We start from the raw sequence: 16,642 nt of genomic DNA on the forward strand, positions 1-16,642 counted from the left end.
GTGGGCAGCAGGATACTGTGGGAAATGACCGTGCCTGGAGTCCCAAGCTCAGGTCCAGAACCTGGCCTTGACAATGACTACTTGTGTGATTTGGGGCAAGCCATTTATAACACTTACAAACTTCCCGAGTCTTGGTTTCCTCACCTGTAGCAGGGTAATATCTATCTCACTGAGTTTACTGAGGATGGAATGCTTTATAAATATCTGTACGGATGTAAGTTGTTACCCGTGCTCATAAGTTTAATGCTGAAGATCCTTAATGCCTTGACCTTCTAGTATATACCATCATCTTCATCAACATTCACAGAATGCCCACAACACACTGGTCTCTGTACTGGGTTATAAGAAAAAATCATTGAATATGTCTAACACCGACCCTCATCACCCTTCCCATCCTTCCATTCTCAAACCTCTTCTGGACCTTGATTAATTGCATCGCCATCCACCTGTTAGTTCAAGCAGAAACCTTAATGACATGTGACTCCTTTCCTTCACTCGCCATGTCCAGTTGGTTCTAAAGCTGTTCAAGCAATTTTTCCAAAACACATTCCTATATGGAAACCCAGATGGCTTCTTGTTTGGACAAATTGATGTTTGGTCCCTCACCACCTGATTCTAACATAAATTTACTGCTTCCTCTCCTGAACTTCACTCAGCTCCTCTTTGCTGATAACATGTGACCTGTCCAAGAAGGATGGGCCCTTTCCAGCCTCCACATCCTTCCAGCTGTAGCCTCTACCTGGGAGTCTCACACGCCAGCCTCCCTTCTTTGCCACTCTTCATTTATCCTTCAAAGCCACAGATTAAAACTCGTGCCCTCTGAGAAGCCTCTCCTTCCATTAGAGCTCGTCGCTCTCTCCTCTGTCCTCCTGCATCGTGTATCGTGTATTACAACAGGGGTAGAAGTGGGACGGCATTACAGCAACAGTGTCTGCACCAGCCCCTCCTAGCTCAGAAGCTCTTGAGGGCAAAGAACCCAGATGCCCTCAGCTCCAAACCTAGCAGTTGAATTCCATTGAAGTCCTTGCACTCAAAAAGCTTACAGACTATCTGGGAGTCAGGCATTAACCACGGAAACATAAATGACAATACGATGTGAATAAGCTCCACCAGCTTCCAGAATGAGTGCTGTCCTGCCTGGACCTTGGTGTCTGAGAGCAGGGGTGCAAACCCAGGGCTCCCTAGACCCACATGTGTAACGAACTCCGCTGTGCTGTGGCTTTCTTATCCGTAGGGTGCAGACCCAGGAAGGCCAGCTTCTAGACGCCAGCGCTAGCTTTATACTCAACCTTTCACTTGTTCATGGGACTTGGTGGAGAGTCTGCTACATTCGAAGGCTCTAGAGACTAAAACAAACCCAGTCCCTACCTTCAAGGAGCTTCCAGTCTCCAAGGAAGGTTGGTGATGACATCACCAAGGCAACCAGTGACTGGAAACGTCTGAGGATGACAGTGAAACTGACCATTCAGAGCAGACAGGCCCGGATTGAGGGGGTACTTTCTGCTTCTGCCTTGCTGATCAAAACCCTCAGGGAACAACCAAGAGACAGAAAGAGGCAGAATAACATTAAGCAACACAGTGGAAACATCACTTTTGAGGAGATTGTCAACATTGCCTGACAGATGCAGGACTGATCTTTATCTAGAGAACTCCCTGGAACCATTGAAGAGATCCTGGGACAGCCCAGCCCTTGGGCTGCCGTGTTGATGGTGGCATGGCAGTGGTGCCGTGGGTGCAAATGTAAGAACAATGGAGGAAAATACTTCAATACAAGACCATTTGACAACCCCCCCCCCAATTTTTTTTAATGTTAAAAATCTCAGAGGACAATAAAGGAAAATCTCAAAAAATCTTTTTTTTCCTAAGTAGAGAGCTGACTTTGCTTTTTGATTTTCTCATAAGGACCTGAGGGCCATCTTAATTTAGAGGATTTGGTACAAATAAAATATTTTTATTAAAAGAAAGCACAAAATTGTAAAACCATAGAGATGAGTTAATCAAATTCAGTAGTTTTATAGAAATTTGGGTCCCGAGAAAATGTACCTTGTCCAGAGTCACATGACTCGTTAGCGGTAAAACCAGGGCTAGAATACAGGCCTCTGTACTCTCAGTCCAGTGAGCATACTTTTTCTTAGAAGATATGATTACTTCGTAATTTTAATTCGCAGTATATATAAAGAAAATATTCTAATAACAGTAAGTAAAACTGAAATTTCAGTTTTGGAAAGGCCAGATATGATTGTGCTTCTGGTGTCCATACTCTGTTGCTGTAACTCCTCTTTTAATTCCTGCTTTCTTTTTTTAGGGGAGTTAGGCAGAATGTGTGTGTGTGTGTGTGTGTGTGAGAGAGAGAGAGAGAAAGAGAGAGAGAGAGAGAGAGAGAGAGAGATGCTTCTATTAAAAACACTCTAGGAGGGCAAGAATCGCCCTGAACCTTTCCTTCATCATCCCCAAGCTTCAGTTATTAATCCCAGTGCAGTTTAAATACTTGCTCTGTGCAGGACCGCGGGCTGAGCATTGCAGGGGCTATAGGGGTAAGCACGATGCTGCTTTCAAGGAATTTACAACCTGTTGGAAAGCTGACTCATTTGAAGATAACTTCTCCAAAGCAGGCTGTGATTTGTGTCATCGTAGAGGTAGAAACTAAATGCTGTGAGAGGCTCAAAGAGACAAAAGGATCATATTTGTGAAGATGGGGCTGGAGATGGAATCAAAAGAGGCTTCACAAAGGAGTCTGCCTTTGACCTGACCTTGAAGGATGGGTAGGATTTCAGTAGTTGGTGGTGAGGGGAAAGGGTTGCTGTGAAAGGAAACCTGGGCCGGATAACACCTGTCATTCCAGACTTCCAAGGCTTAGGTCCGTCTCAACCTCTCCACATGCAGCAGGGAGTCAACAGCACGTGTCGACTGCTACTCTGTACCAGGGTCCCCGTCATTCATCTCTGCCGTTGGCAGCGGAGGGTCACAAGTGCTGCGAATGCGCTATAGACCAGGTCACTGGGCGTGAGTGTCATGTTCACGAAGATCCTGGCTGCTGTGCATGGCCTCTGCAACGTAGCTACATGCCTGACTCAGATATTTGTCTTTTTCCTGCTCTCAGAACACAGCTGATTTCCGGTCCACATCAGCTGTCAGTTTAAATGATGGTGGTGTCCCAGTTGTCTGGGCAAAATCTAAACCCAAGTCCTAGAGGTTTTAGCTCCGTCCTCTCCGAGGCTGGAGCTTCCTACTGCCAGGCTCCTGCACGTGGCCGCAGACCCCTCGGGTTTAATCAAAGCATTCATCGGAGTGGGCTGAGATTTTGCCTGTTTCCTTTGCAGTAGCACAGCCGGGTCGGTTTTGTTAACCTGGATGTGCTGTGCCTGATGGATTTTCCTCTCCTGGCCTTTGCCCAGGAATCTGCCCCCAGGAACCCATGAATGAGGCCAGAGTCTCCGCAGCGGAGTGTCCAACGCTTTCTATAACTGACAGCTGATTTTCTTTTGTTAAGATGGCTGGGCATCCCAATCTCAGAGCTGAGAGCAAAGCCATTGTCTAGACCAGAGGTTTACAACACCAGTATGGAAATGCGTCAGTCAGTCCTGCCAGTTGGAACTGTGCTGCAAAAATAAATAATAAATAAAAATTGAAAAAAGAGCTGTAAGCAAAAGCGCCCTTACCACAAAAATCACTTAGTGAAAAAAGGAGAAAGGATCCAGTATTTTTCCCACAATGATGTCACACGCATCCCATGGCCTGGGGTGGACGTGAGTGGACTTACAGGGTAGCAGGCTTGGGGTAACCACACCACCTCCACCCTGGCCCACGCGGGCCTGATGGGTCAAGTGCACGTTTGGGGGCCATCTGTGTGGCTAGTCAGTGACTCAGCTGGTGACCTTCCAGAGAAAACTCTCCAAACATGGTCAGCTGCATCCTGGCATGCCAGGTTTAGGCAGGGTGGCCTCACCCACTTACTCAACCACTATTCTTTAAACCCTGTGCTACGTGCCAGGGATATGGCGGGGAAAGAGATTCAGTTCCTGCCTTTCGTAGCTCATAGTGGAATAAGGTCCCCTATGCTAGCATCAGGGGTCAAAGCTTGGGCTGTGTGGGAATACAGGGTGTGGGAGGTGGCATTTCAAGCCGCAGATGACTTAAAACCTGCTTGGAGACAATAGGAGTAGATCCTTGAAAATTTTGCTCGCTGGGATTTTGTAGCCGACTCTGTCTTTCCCACAGTAGCTCTATGGCCTTAAATGCTTTCAGGTTCTCTCCCTCTACAAGAGGCTGCATTCCACCTTCTGGGGTGGGATGGGGAGACCTGCCCTCGTCACTGACTTACCAGCCCAACAGAGATCACAGCTATTTGTCTCACTTTCTCTATCTGTAAGGACAGATCGTGACATTTTGTCCCTTGCCTCAGCTTTGAGTCTCTGTGCTAAGTGAGTCAATATATGGTTTCTTGTGAAGGCAAGTAAGTGTATTAGTTTCCTGGAGCTGCTGTAACAAATGACCATGAACTTGGCAGCTGAAAACAACAGAAATTCATTCTTTCACAGTCCTGGGAGGAAACAGTCTAAAGTCAAGATGTTGGCAAGATTGGTTTCCCCTGGAGTTTCTGAGAGATAATCCGTTCCAGGTTCCTCTCTAGTCTCTCAGAGCTGCTGGCCGCCTTTGGTGACCCCTTGGCTTGAGGCTATAACTCTGGTCTCTGCCTCTGTTTTCACGTGACCTTCCTCTCTATGTCTCTGTGCCCGCTCCTCTTCTGTCTTTTATAAAGACAGTTGTCATTAGACTTGGAGTTCACCCTAATCCAGCATGATCTCATCTCCAGGTCCTTACCTTAATTACATCTGCAAAGACCCTTATTCAAAACAAGGTCAAATTCTGCAGTTCTGGGCAGACATATCTTTGGGGGCCGGAATTCCACTCAACACAATAATTTATAGTTCTTGGGTGATCTTCAAGCATTTACATGGCAGTAGTCCCATCTGGAACACTAATAGTGAGTATTTTGAAAATGCAAAACTAGTTGCTATGATCTGAGGTCAAATCTTAGGTTTAAAGGAGTCAGGACCCACACCCCCTTCATTATTTTGTTAGCACCTTGAGGACTTGGCCAAAAGTAATGCTCTTTTTTCCTTTCCTCCCTCTTAAAGTCTCCTGCCCAGTGACCAAAAAGAGGAATACATTTGGTTCACATCCATCTTGGCACTCGACTTTCTCTCCCTGCAGAAGAGATTGGGGGCTCTTAGCCAGCAACTTTAAATTTCTTCTTGCCTCTCCCTGCGCACATATATATATATATATATATATATATATATATATATATATATATATATATATATATACATATAATGACAACATTTCTAAGGCGCACTGGCATACAGGAAGGGGGCTGCCCTCTGCCAGAGCCGCCAAGGTCAGGAGCAGCCTCTCAGCACACGTGGGGCTCACTTGCTGTGGCCCCTGGTGGATGCTCCGTCATGGGCAGCCACGCAGATTGGACCAGAATGATTGTGGATTTGCCATCAGCTTAGCTGGACCAGAGTTGCAGTGTTTTACCTAGTGGTGTGACCTCAAGAAACAGAAATTGCCTCAGTATTTACTAATAAAACTGCATCCCCAACATGTAGGTCCTTTCAAGATTCTTTTAGTTCTCAAATGCTGGAGAGGGTGTGGAGAAAAGAGAACCCTCCTGCACTCTTGGTGGGAATGTAAACTGGTGCAGCCATTATGGAGAACAGTATGGAGGTTCCTCAAAAAACTAAATGATCCGGTAATCCCACTCTTGGGCATATATTTGGACAAAACTATAATTGGAAAAATTGCATGAACCCTGATGTTCATAACAGCACTGTTCACAGTAGCCAAGACATGGAAACAACCTAAATGTCCATTGACAGATGAATGGATAAACGTGTGGTATACACACACACACACACACACACACACACACACACACACACAATGGAATATTACTTAGCCATAGAAAAGAATGTAATAATGCCATTTGCAGGTATGTGGTTAGACCTAGAGATTATCATACTAAGTGAAGTAATTCAGAAAAAGAAGGACAAATGCCATATGATAACATCTATATGTGGAATCTAAAATATGACACAAATGAACTTATCTGTGAAACAGAAACAGACTCAAAGGCATAGGGAACAGACTTGTGGCTGCCAAGGTAGAGGGGGTGGGGGAGGGTTGCACTGGGAGTTTGGGATTAGCAGATACAAACTATTATATATAGGATAGATAAACAGCAAGGTCCTACTGTACAGCACAGGAAATTATATTCAATAGCCTGTGATAAGCCATAATGGAAAAGAAGATGAAAAAGAATGTATATATGTATATGTATAACTGAATCAGTTTGCTCTACAGCAGAAACTAACACAGCATTGTAAATCAACTATACTTCAATAAAAAGAGATTTTTCTACTTCTTCATCATTTTAATAATAGGTCAGAAGACAGTCAAGTAGGCTGGACTAGTCCAGATGAGCACAAGTCATTCAATTGGTAGGGTAAGGAGGAGCTGACACTAGCTGAGGGGTAGGGAGGGTCAGATTCTGAGTTCAGGTCAGTTATGAACTTTGTTCAGGAAACTTACACTTCCTGAGACTCAGTTTCTCTGTTTATCAGATCTGAGCCTTAATATCTAACCTGACTATCCAACATGGTTTCTTTCTTAAGACTTAAAAAATGTGAAAGTTCATTACATAAAAGTTAGGATTATATTGTTACTAGTGCACAAAGTTTAAGGAGATATTCTCAGGCCCATGCAGGTTGAGCCCTGGGTGCCTCTCTTGCTTCACCCTGGTTACTAGCGGTTATTTTGTGCACTCAGTGATGAACAGTTGATGACGACACGCTCTTGAAGCTCCATCAACGTTCTGGGCATCGTAGGGAGTCGACGATTCTGCTTAGTGTGGAGATAGCAGATGTGTGGTCAAGCACGTGGTTCTAGAGCTATGAAGTCTTCTTCCCAGTGTTCTATGCAAGTGTTGCATTTCTTCCTTTATCTGAATTCTAGGGTTTGCTGATGGGCCAGCTGAGGTTTGGGGATGTTATCGTTTCTGCCAAAGGCAGGAAGTATATGCTGAGTATTTACTGTCAGGCACTGTGTGCCAGATAGTCTACATGCCTTGGTTCATTTAGCCCTAAGAATAGCACCCTGCGTCGGGTCTTACCACCCATGAGTCAGCTGTAGAGATTAAACACGTTTCCAACACACAACCAGTAAACAAATGAATCCAGGGCTTGAATCTAAGTCTCTGATGCTGAAGTTCAGTGTCCATCCTGTTCACATGTGTAGTAATGAGGAGAAAGTGGGAGACACTCCATGTGTAGTTGGATGATTTTATAAAAATATGCAGGCACCTAGCATTGGAGTGACTGTCACCCGACAAAACCTGGATGGTATATTAATAACTCAGAAAGGAAGAGCGAGAACAAGAAAGAAGATTAAGGTGGAAAAATGCTGAGAAACAAAGGTACATGTGTGTAGTCCACGTGCCTTTGACCTCAGCCAGCCAGCGGAAGGACTGGGTAGAAATGGGTCTCTTAAAAGACACTGACTTTAGAAAGGTTACCAGCAAATTCTCCCAACAACACTGTGCTGAAATTGTGTCTGGAGGCAAACAATGCAAGTGTGAATTGTGTCTGAGAGTTATGATGACCAAAAAAGAAAGAAAGAGAGAGAAAGAAAGGAAGGAAGAGAGGGAGGGAGGGAGGGAGAGAGGGAGAGGGAGAGAGAGAGAGAGAGAGAGAGAGAGAGAGAGAGAGAGAGAGAGAAAGAAAGAAAGAGAAAAAGAGAGAAAGGAAGGAAGGAAGGAAGAAAGGGAAAGAAAGAGAAAGGAAGGAAGGAAGGAAGGAAGGAAGGAAGAAAGGGAAAGAAAGAACGAAAGAAAGAAAGAAAGAAAGGAAGAAAGAAAGAAAGAAAAAGAAAGAGAGAGAAAGGAAGGAAGGAAGGAAGAAAGAAAGGGAAAGAAAGAGAAAGGAAGGAAGGAAGGAAGGAAAAAGAAAGGGAAAGAAAGAAAGAAAGAAAGAAAGAAAGAAAGAAAGAAAGAAAGAAAGAAAGAAAGAAAGGAAGGAAGGAAGGAAGGAAGAAAGAGAAAGAAAGAAAGAGAAAGAAAGAATGAAAGGAAGGGAGGAAGGAAGGAAGAAAGAAAGGGAAAGGAAGAGAAAGAAAGGGAAAGAAAGAGAAAGAAAGAAAAAAGAAAGAAACAAAGAAACAAAGAAAGAGAAAAGAAGGAAGGAAGGAAGAAAGGAAGGAAGGAAGGAAGGAAGGAAGAAAAACAGAATCTGGAACACACAGTACCATTCTTTTCTAACCAGAAAGGATTCTCCGTTGCAACTGTATTCTCCCTTTTTGGTCATGAAGCGTAACGAACACTGATTAAAGAAATGATTGAATTCTTTGTGCTACTCCTCTTGCTGCCTGCCATCAGTGCTGAATCCTTTTTCTTTTTCACACACACACACACACACACACACACACATTGACTCACGAATCAATAAACCACATTAAGCACTTACTCAGTGCCAAGCACTGTGAAAGGCACAGCACGAGGGACTCGGTCCCTATCACTGAGGATCACATACGTGCTTATCGACTCGAACTAAAAGGAGACGCCATGCCTTTTCGGGCAGGAATTGTGTAAATGCTCTGTTCTCAGGGGTTCTCCAAGGGTTCTCTTTGATTTGGGGAGAGTTTACAAAGCAGAGAGCCCTTAACATCTATTTCAATTAGGTGTGAATGCATCGAGTATAAAATTAAATCCCTCTCCAGTGGTGGTTATGCAGCTAGGAAAGATTGGTTCAGAATAAGTGTGACCCAAGGGGCTTGACAAAAACCAGAGAGGTTGGGAGACCAAAATGTGGGTCACATTTGCTCTAGTGGGTAGAAGGTGCGGGAGAGCTTCCACAGAGCCCATCTGGGCATAATCAGCAGATCCTCCACATGGCAGCAAACTCAGGAATGTTGAAGCCCTTCCCTGGCATTTCCTCTGCTCCTGGCATCACTCTTCATATTTGGAAATCATACCAAGTGGAATGGTAGTTTCCGACGTTTTAGGTCCTGACTGCTTTCCTGAGAAACATTATGATAATCTTGGTTCCAAACCATCCTTCCATCCTGGTGCTAAAAATCCAACAAACCAACCATCTCACCAAGTATGTTACGTAAGTTCCACACCTGCTGAAAGCAACTTTTAAGAAAATTTTCAGGGATGGTCCTTCTAGACATCACATCAGATCTAGGAGATAAAAGAATAAGAAAAGGAAGACAGTGAGAGGGAAGATGAAGAGAGAAGATGGGCATCTTATCCCAAACCTGCCAGGGGTGGAAGAGCCTTGTCTGAAGAGGCAGCAAAGCACACAGGGATGGACTCAAGCTTCAAAGTCCAATGGATGCACGTTCTGGTTCTGCCCCGCCTATTTGTGAGACCTTCTCAGGCCCCCCAGTTTCTGCAGTGGGCGTGTTCCTCATTCCTCATTTAATAAAAGATAGCTACTATTATTATTTTAATAAATTTTCCAAATAATGATTTGTTGGTTGCTGCAGAAATCTCTCACCGCCCTACGACTCCCAGAAGTTCATGCAGCTGAGACATTCCGAACTCCGGTTACAGAAATGGTGCCCTGAGACATGCCAATGGGTAGATACCTCGATTTCCCCGCTGGCCTTTCTGTAAGGAGAGGTCCGAGTATATTTATGGCCAATAAACTACATAATCTATTACTAACCCAAAGAAGAAAACGATTTACATGGCAGTACTGGGCTTGAGGTTACAAAACTGAAATTTGAGGAAGTGAAAGGAAATTTCCAATGCCCTCAGATTGAGCCTGGAGTGTCTCAGCCACCGTTCCACGGATGGCTCTGCCAGCATCGCAGGCGAGAAAATGAAGACGCCTTCATCGGTGAGGCATCTCAGGGATGACTGGGCTAAATCAACAGTCAGAGAAATATTGATGTGTAAATCAGAGAGAAGCCGTTTATCTGTGAGCCTCGTGTTGGGTTTAGGAGGCTTTGGAGTTTGAAATGAGAAAGCTGACACTGTCTGGGGCACTCCCTGTAAGCGTGGGAAACCACAGGCTTCGGAGAACCCAGGACCTGCAACCGTTCGGGTTTATTTTTTCCACACACTGATAAGTTCTAGCTTTAATTCCTTTGCGTACTTACTCCACTGCCTTTGTATTACTGCCTCTGCTCTGGGTGCCCATTAAACATAATACACAGGCTCACCCAACATCAGTAAAAACAGCACAAACAATTGCTTGTACAGTTAATGGAAACCAAATGTCCCAGTAGCTTGCAGCTCTGCATATCATATGTTTTTCTTTCTCCCACTGATTTAGGAATCTCTCTCCCTGAGCTAATTTTCTTCCCTGTTCATTCCATCCCAGGTCCCATACGTCTAGAGTCTAAAGGTCTTTTGTCAGCCTCGCTTAGAGACGTACATCTCCTCCAGGGTGAACTTGTCTGCCTTGTTTCATTACTCACATGGCATTCCTCACCGATGGGGACCTTGACCTTCTGGAATTCCTGCTGGAGATGAAATACCGAACCCAACAGACAACTTCATTGCACGCAGCCAGACCTCTCAGAGGGGTCAGATTATGAACTCACGGGAAAATTTGGAGCGGATGGCTAAATGCAGGATGTAACGCACATTCTCGTTGGCTTTTGGCCCTGGGTGGGAGGGTGGGTCATGGATCCTAGGTAGGAGGTAGCCCTTGGTGAGCAGGAGTTTGAAACTTTGAGCTTTTTTCTGCAAAGCACACGAATGCTATTGATTCCTTCTTAATGGAACTTTTTAGATGCTCTGTTCGCACTTTAATGAAACTTGTACCTGGCCCTCGTTTTGGTGGTCTTGACAGTGACTGAGTCACTACCGCCATCTTTTCTTTCCTCCTGTTCTCTTTTGCCCAGTTTCAGGCTTTTCCAGTAGTTAAAAATATTACATGGCTGATCAGTGAACAGAAGTTAGTAAGAAGCCTCCTGGGACATGAGGTATATGTCCCATTGTTACCAAAAGCAGGGTCCAGCTGCTCGCCGCTCAAAAGCCAATAAAGAGGCAAGGTGGGTGGAAAGGAAATTTTGCTTTATTTTAGATGCCGGCAACTGGAGGAGAGGGTGGACCCCTGTCCAAAGGCCGACTCCTCCCCCCAACCCCCGGGACAACCAGTGGGCAAGAGCTTTTTTAGACGGAGGGAGGGGACTAAATGTAGAAACGGCACAGTCAGCTCGGACAGTCATCCTGACGTTGGTCGCGCGGTGGTCTGACCAGCATCATCTTGATTGTTTCAAGTACAGTTAATCTTCAGTTCCAGGGTTGGTTGGTTCCCATTTGCTTGAGGGCAGTTCTCAGAATCGTGGCAGCTTCTGTCATGGCTACAGTCTGATCATCATGTGGTTAACTTCTCCCACCTGGTGGGGTTTCAGTACCTACAGGACAGCTCACAGGACACAGCTCAGGATATTACCTATAGTCCTTGAGGAGGAACTAAAGGTCCTTGACTCTGCTTAAAGACTAAACTATTATTATTTCGTTGTTTTGGACAACTTTCCTTTGTTTCTGCATTTTCTCCCTTCTCTGATTAAACTTATTCTTTGGCTAAAGTTTTTCTACAGACAAAAGGCAGGCTGAGGACATGGGGGGAAGGGCCAAAGGGTCCTGCTCTGCTTGGGTCTTGAAGTTACCAGGTCAAGTTACTGGTGAGGGAGCCAGGAATGCAGTTGAGAAATTTATGTCCTTCATTCATTGAGAAAATTTGCTCACATATTTATTGTTTTGTAATTGAATGGAGATTTTAAAGTTTCTAAACGTTTTGAAAAATCTGCGAATTTCATTGACGGTGTTTGTCCAGTGGGCTCGTGATCGATTCAGATTTCTTCCCTGGTCCCTTCTTTCTGTTGCCTGGCCTTTGGTTGTCTTTGTTATTTACTCTCTGATACAAAGGAGGGAAGGGTCCCAGAGAGAAGGAGAGAGAAAAATATGACTCTATATTCTTTCTATTTTGGAATCTGTTAACATTTTCTTGAGGATAGGAGACCGAATTTCTGGGTAAAATGTGTTTGGGGTGTGTATTCACGTAGTATAGTGTAATGGTTAAGAGCAGTCTAGAAAAACCTAGTCTTGAATTATTTTAATTAACTAACGTTGTATGACCTTGGGCAAATTCACTAGGCTCAGTTTTACCTTTCTCAGTTGTAAAATGGAAATAATATTAATTTCATATGATTATTAAGCGAATTTAGGTAGCTAATGTATGAAAAATCCTTAGCTACGTTCCCAACATATAGGAACATTTATTGAGTATTATTATTATTAATATTATTATTGTTATTATTGTAATAGGGTAGAACAAATCTGACTCCATATTGGGTCTGTTTCTTTTACTTTAATCTTGGTATTCTATTGCTTTTGCTACAAGTGAAGAATGCTTCCTGTAGCCTGAAATATACAGCATAGCTTATTCTCAAGGCTCTGACCTTTAAAGGTATAACATTTTCCACTTGTATAGAGATAAAAAGTTGCAGAACAGAGAATAACATGTGTCTTGTTGGAGGTTTACAGGAACATCGTGACCTGACCTACGTGGACAGCTGCAGGAACAAAGGATTCCGGCACCAGGAAGTTTGCAACAAGCAGCCACACCCTGTCCCCTTTTAGTATAAGAGAAGCCTGAATTCTAACTCTGGTAAGATGGGTCTTTGGGACGCTAGTCCCCCATCTTCTCAGTCTGCTGGCTTTCCGAAGAAAGTTGCTATTCATTCCCCCAACAACTTGTCTCTTGATTTATTGCCTGTCGAGTGGAAGAGTATGAGCTTGGATTCGGTAACATTGTTATTATTATTCTTCTCAGCAATACCCCATGAATCTACTACATATGAAACACTGATGGTTCAGCTAGCAAACCATGACCCCATGCACCAAACACTTTATGTTCAGTGTGGCAGGACATTTTGAGAATTTAGTTGATGGTTTTCTCCCTTCCTCTTTCCTTTTCTTTGTTCAAACATGTAGCAGGTTACTCCTCGCATGCCTGAGTTAGTGGGTACAAACCATATGCTATGCCGTTAGCTACAGCAAAACTTCTCTAACTGGATGAAAACAATGTCAGATCAAATGGACAGATGGCCTTTGTAAATAATCCTGGTGCTCCATGCCCTGGAGTATTCTATTCACCCATCCCAGAAAGTTAGGGAACTCAGTAGCTTTTTCAGGGTACATCTGGCAGCTCTCATAGTAAAAAACACAAAAAAGAAAGTTTGGAAATTTTCCAAACTTTCCAAACTTCTGAGCTATGCTGCCTAAGCATTTCAGATCTCTCTAAACTCTTCTAAGACCTACTGTAGGAGCATTTAAACTAGCCATTGAAAATCCATTATACTTCAATAAGTAAATAAATGAATATCCAGGATGAAGTAGTGCTCACCTGATTGTTCTCCCCTAATTTGACCACTTGGGTCCAATCATTGTGGCTGCTTTGTCTGCAGGCTTTGCCCAGGCCCCAAGAGCTTGGTGTTCACTCAGCCTCACGTGAGAAAGTAACTAGAAACCATTACGAGACTGCTTGGTCAACCTGACTGTGGTCACCAGGACCACCATTGGACTAGGATGGGACTGTTCCAGACCTCTCTAAATTTTAGACTCAAAAGACCCTTCTGGAAGTACTGAGGAGTGAGAGTAAGAAACCCCACATTCTGCTCCCAGGAACTCTGGAATCCACCCAACTTGTGTCTTGGCCTGAGCCTAACGAAAGCCAGGAGGTCAGTGGCAGTAACGCCCGCTGATGGTGCGTTGCAGTCCCTCGAAGGCTGCGCAGACATTTCTGCATCCATCCTCACGATGGTTCTGGGAGGTCTGCTGGCCAACTCGTAATAATAATGGTAAACACTCATTGGGCGCTTGCTGTGTGCTGGAATTCCTGTGAGGCACTCCAGTGCCCATCACAGCCCATGGGTAACACTACGGTAGGACTGAAGCTCAGACAGAGGCTGGGAGGGCCTAAGTTACTCACTCCGCTGCAGAGATGGGTCTGGGGCTGAGGTCTGCCCAGCCCGGTAGGCTGTGCCCGTCACCTCCACGCAGCAGGTGGGCTCCAGGGAACGGGAGCCTCGGCGTAAGCGGGACCTAACCCCAGCCCTCTCCGTCCCCAGCCGGCCTTCTTCCTGTTACACAGTGCTAAAGGCACTCTGTATTTTGGATTATTAAACTTTAAGCAGCTTATAAACCCACTCAATTTCGCTTACCCTGCAGCTGGGAGTGAGGAGCTTAGTACGTGCCCCCAGTGGGCACATGGAGTGCGGTGGAACCAGCTTTGCTCTCTCCCCCTCTGTCCCCTCCTGCAGCATCCCAGCCAGGCTGCCCATCAGACGTACAGGTTTATAAGTAAATTCCGATGCCCTTTGCAGACAAAGTAAATAAGTGTCCAGGGGCGGGGGGACGGGGGGCAGCAGGCACAAGTACTTTCTAAAAGCTCCGGGTGAGTCCCACGGCAGTCAGGGCTGGGAACCATGGACTTAGGCATCCAGGTGTGAGTTCAGAAGGCAGCTGGACGGGAATTCAGGAGACGGGGGGCTGCACACCATCTCAGCAGCCTTGCAGAGGGCGAGACGGGTCCACATCAGCTGTTTCATGTGGCACTTAGCTCAGGGCCAGGCACAAGGAATACCTGTATTTTGGATGCTACTTACGATAGATGAGGAATTTTCTTTTTAATTGGAGTATAGTTGATTGACAAGGTTGTGTTACTTTCAGGTGTACAGCCCAGTGATTCAGTTACACGTATATATCTATTCTTTTTCAGATTCTTTTCCATTATAGGTTATTACAAGATATTGAATACAGTTCCCTGTGCTATACAGTGGGTCCTTGTTGGTTATCTATTTTATATCTAGGAGTGTGTATCTGTTAGTCCCACGCTTCTAATTTATCCCTCCCCCCCTTTCCCCTTTGGTAACCATAAGTTATGTATGATTTCTATCCCTTTTCCCCTTGTGTTTTTTTTAAAATTATTTTTTAAAAGAGGTAAACTTGGTTTACAACATTATATAACTTTCACGGGTACAGCATTGTATTTCTACGTCTGTAAACACTACAGCGCGCTCATCACCACAACTTTAGTTTCCGTCTCCCCCGTCTGCTTGGATGGCGGGGCTCAGCTCAGATCCAGAGATTGCCTCTACGCCTTCCGAGGGGAAGGCCTCCTGAGGACCCAAGATGCAGCTGGGAAGGTGCGGGGCACGTGATGCTCTTCCCCCAGTGAGGAGACTCGGGTGCAAGAGCCCAAGGAAGGCCTGCCCCCAGCAGGGTCCCTTTAAGTCTCTCCCTGGGGGTTCATGGCCTTGACCTCACATCAGAATTAACGGGGAATTAAAAAAACACCCACCTTCAGGGAGCCTGATTTAACACAAGTGAGTCGGGCATCGGCATTAAAAACACCCTCCCAGTGACGCTCCTGTTCAGCGAGGGTTGAGGACCAGGCCTAAGCTGCCCCCGGGACAGCGGGCTGTCCTTCCCCCTCGGGACCCCCCTCCTCTTCCTCAAGTGGGTCATTGGAGCTGGATTCAAAGGGCCTCCCCAGGGCTGCTTTTTCTGCAAAGCATCCTGTGTTAGTTCTCCTGGTAGGGCCAGATGGAGTTCCAAAGTCCACGGAAAAATTCCAACTCCTGAAAGAGTCTCATCTTATCAGCCATCTCCCTACTGCCTGCACAGAACATTATTGTGTGAGGTTTCTCTTTCCTTCTTCTTCTTCTTTTTCTTTTTTTAATTCCAAGTTCCTGGCAGCCACTAAAATGTCTCAGAGGCAGACGCCGGCCTTGAAAGACTGTCAGCAGAGTTGAAAATTGCAACTTTCAACAATTTTCAAAAACCTCCCTTTCCTGGTCTTTCGCTTTGGACGCCTTTTGCCGATTTAGACAGCTCACTCCGCGGGCCTCCGTCTCAGCCTCCCTTCCTTCTCCGGCCCCTAGGAGTTAAGGCCGCGCTGCCGAGCCCGCGGGATTCTCCCAGGGCCCCTCTCTCTGGCCTCTCTGCCATCACAGCCTGGCAAGTGCAGGCCTCTCCCCATCCTGTGTCCGTCACCCCCACCGGAGCCCTTTGGCCTGCCTCCACTGCCAGGGTCAAAAGTGCAGCCTCAGCGCCCAAGGCGGGAGCCCGCAGCGCCCAAAGGCTGCAGCGGCGCAGCTCGTCCTCCGCTCTCCACTTGGCCACCTCCTCCTCCCGAGGCAGCCCCTGCTCCGCGGAGATAAGGCTCTCTTCTCAGTTCTTGCATCCCTTTCCCCGATTCGCATTTCCTTTTCTCCCCGACGAAGGCGGCCCTCTGTGAAGGGGTGTGCGGCGCTCTGCACAAATATTTAATCTTTTCCAGTCTGCCCTCTGCACCGCCTGTCAGTTCCCGGGGCTGAAAGGGCTCTGTTTGCTCTAGCTGGTAACAGGACACTGTTTTAAGAACTGATGCAGAAGTCCGATTACTTATGAATCCTGCCTGTATTTTGCATGAATGCTTTTCAAGGCAACCCTAGATTTATTTTTTCTTCCTCGCCCTAAGAATTATGCTGCCAGTGGGAGCGTGGTAGCGGGCGGAGAAGCCTAGAGATGACCTTAACTTTTTACCCTGTGGCTTGGAAATCTTGGCAGCTCAGC

Source organism: Grampus griseus (assembly GCF_964374135.1).
Source record: "Grampus griseus genome assembly, chromosome: 2".
In the NCBI taxonomy this organism is placed as follows: Eukaryota; Metazoa; Chordata; class Mammalia; order Artiodactyla; family Delphinidae; genus Grampus; species Grampus griseus.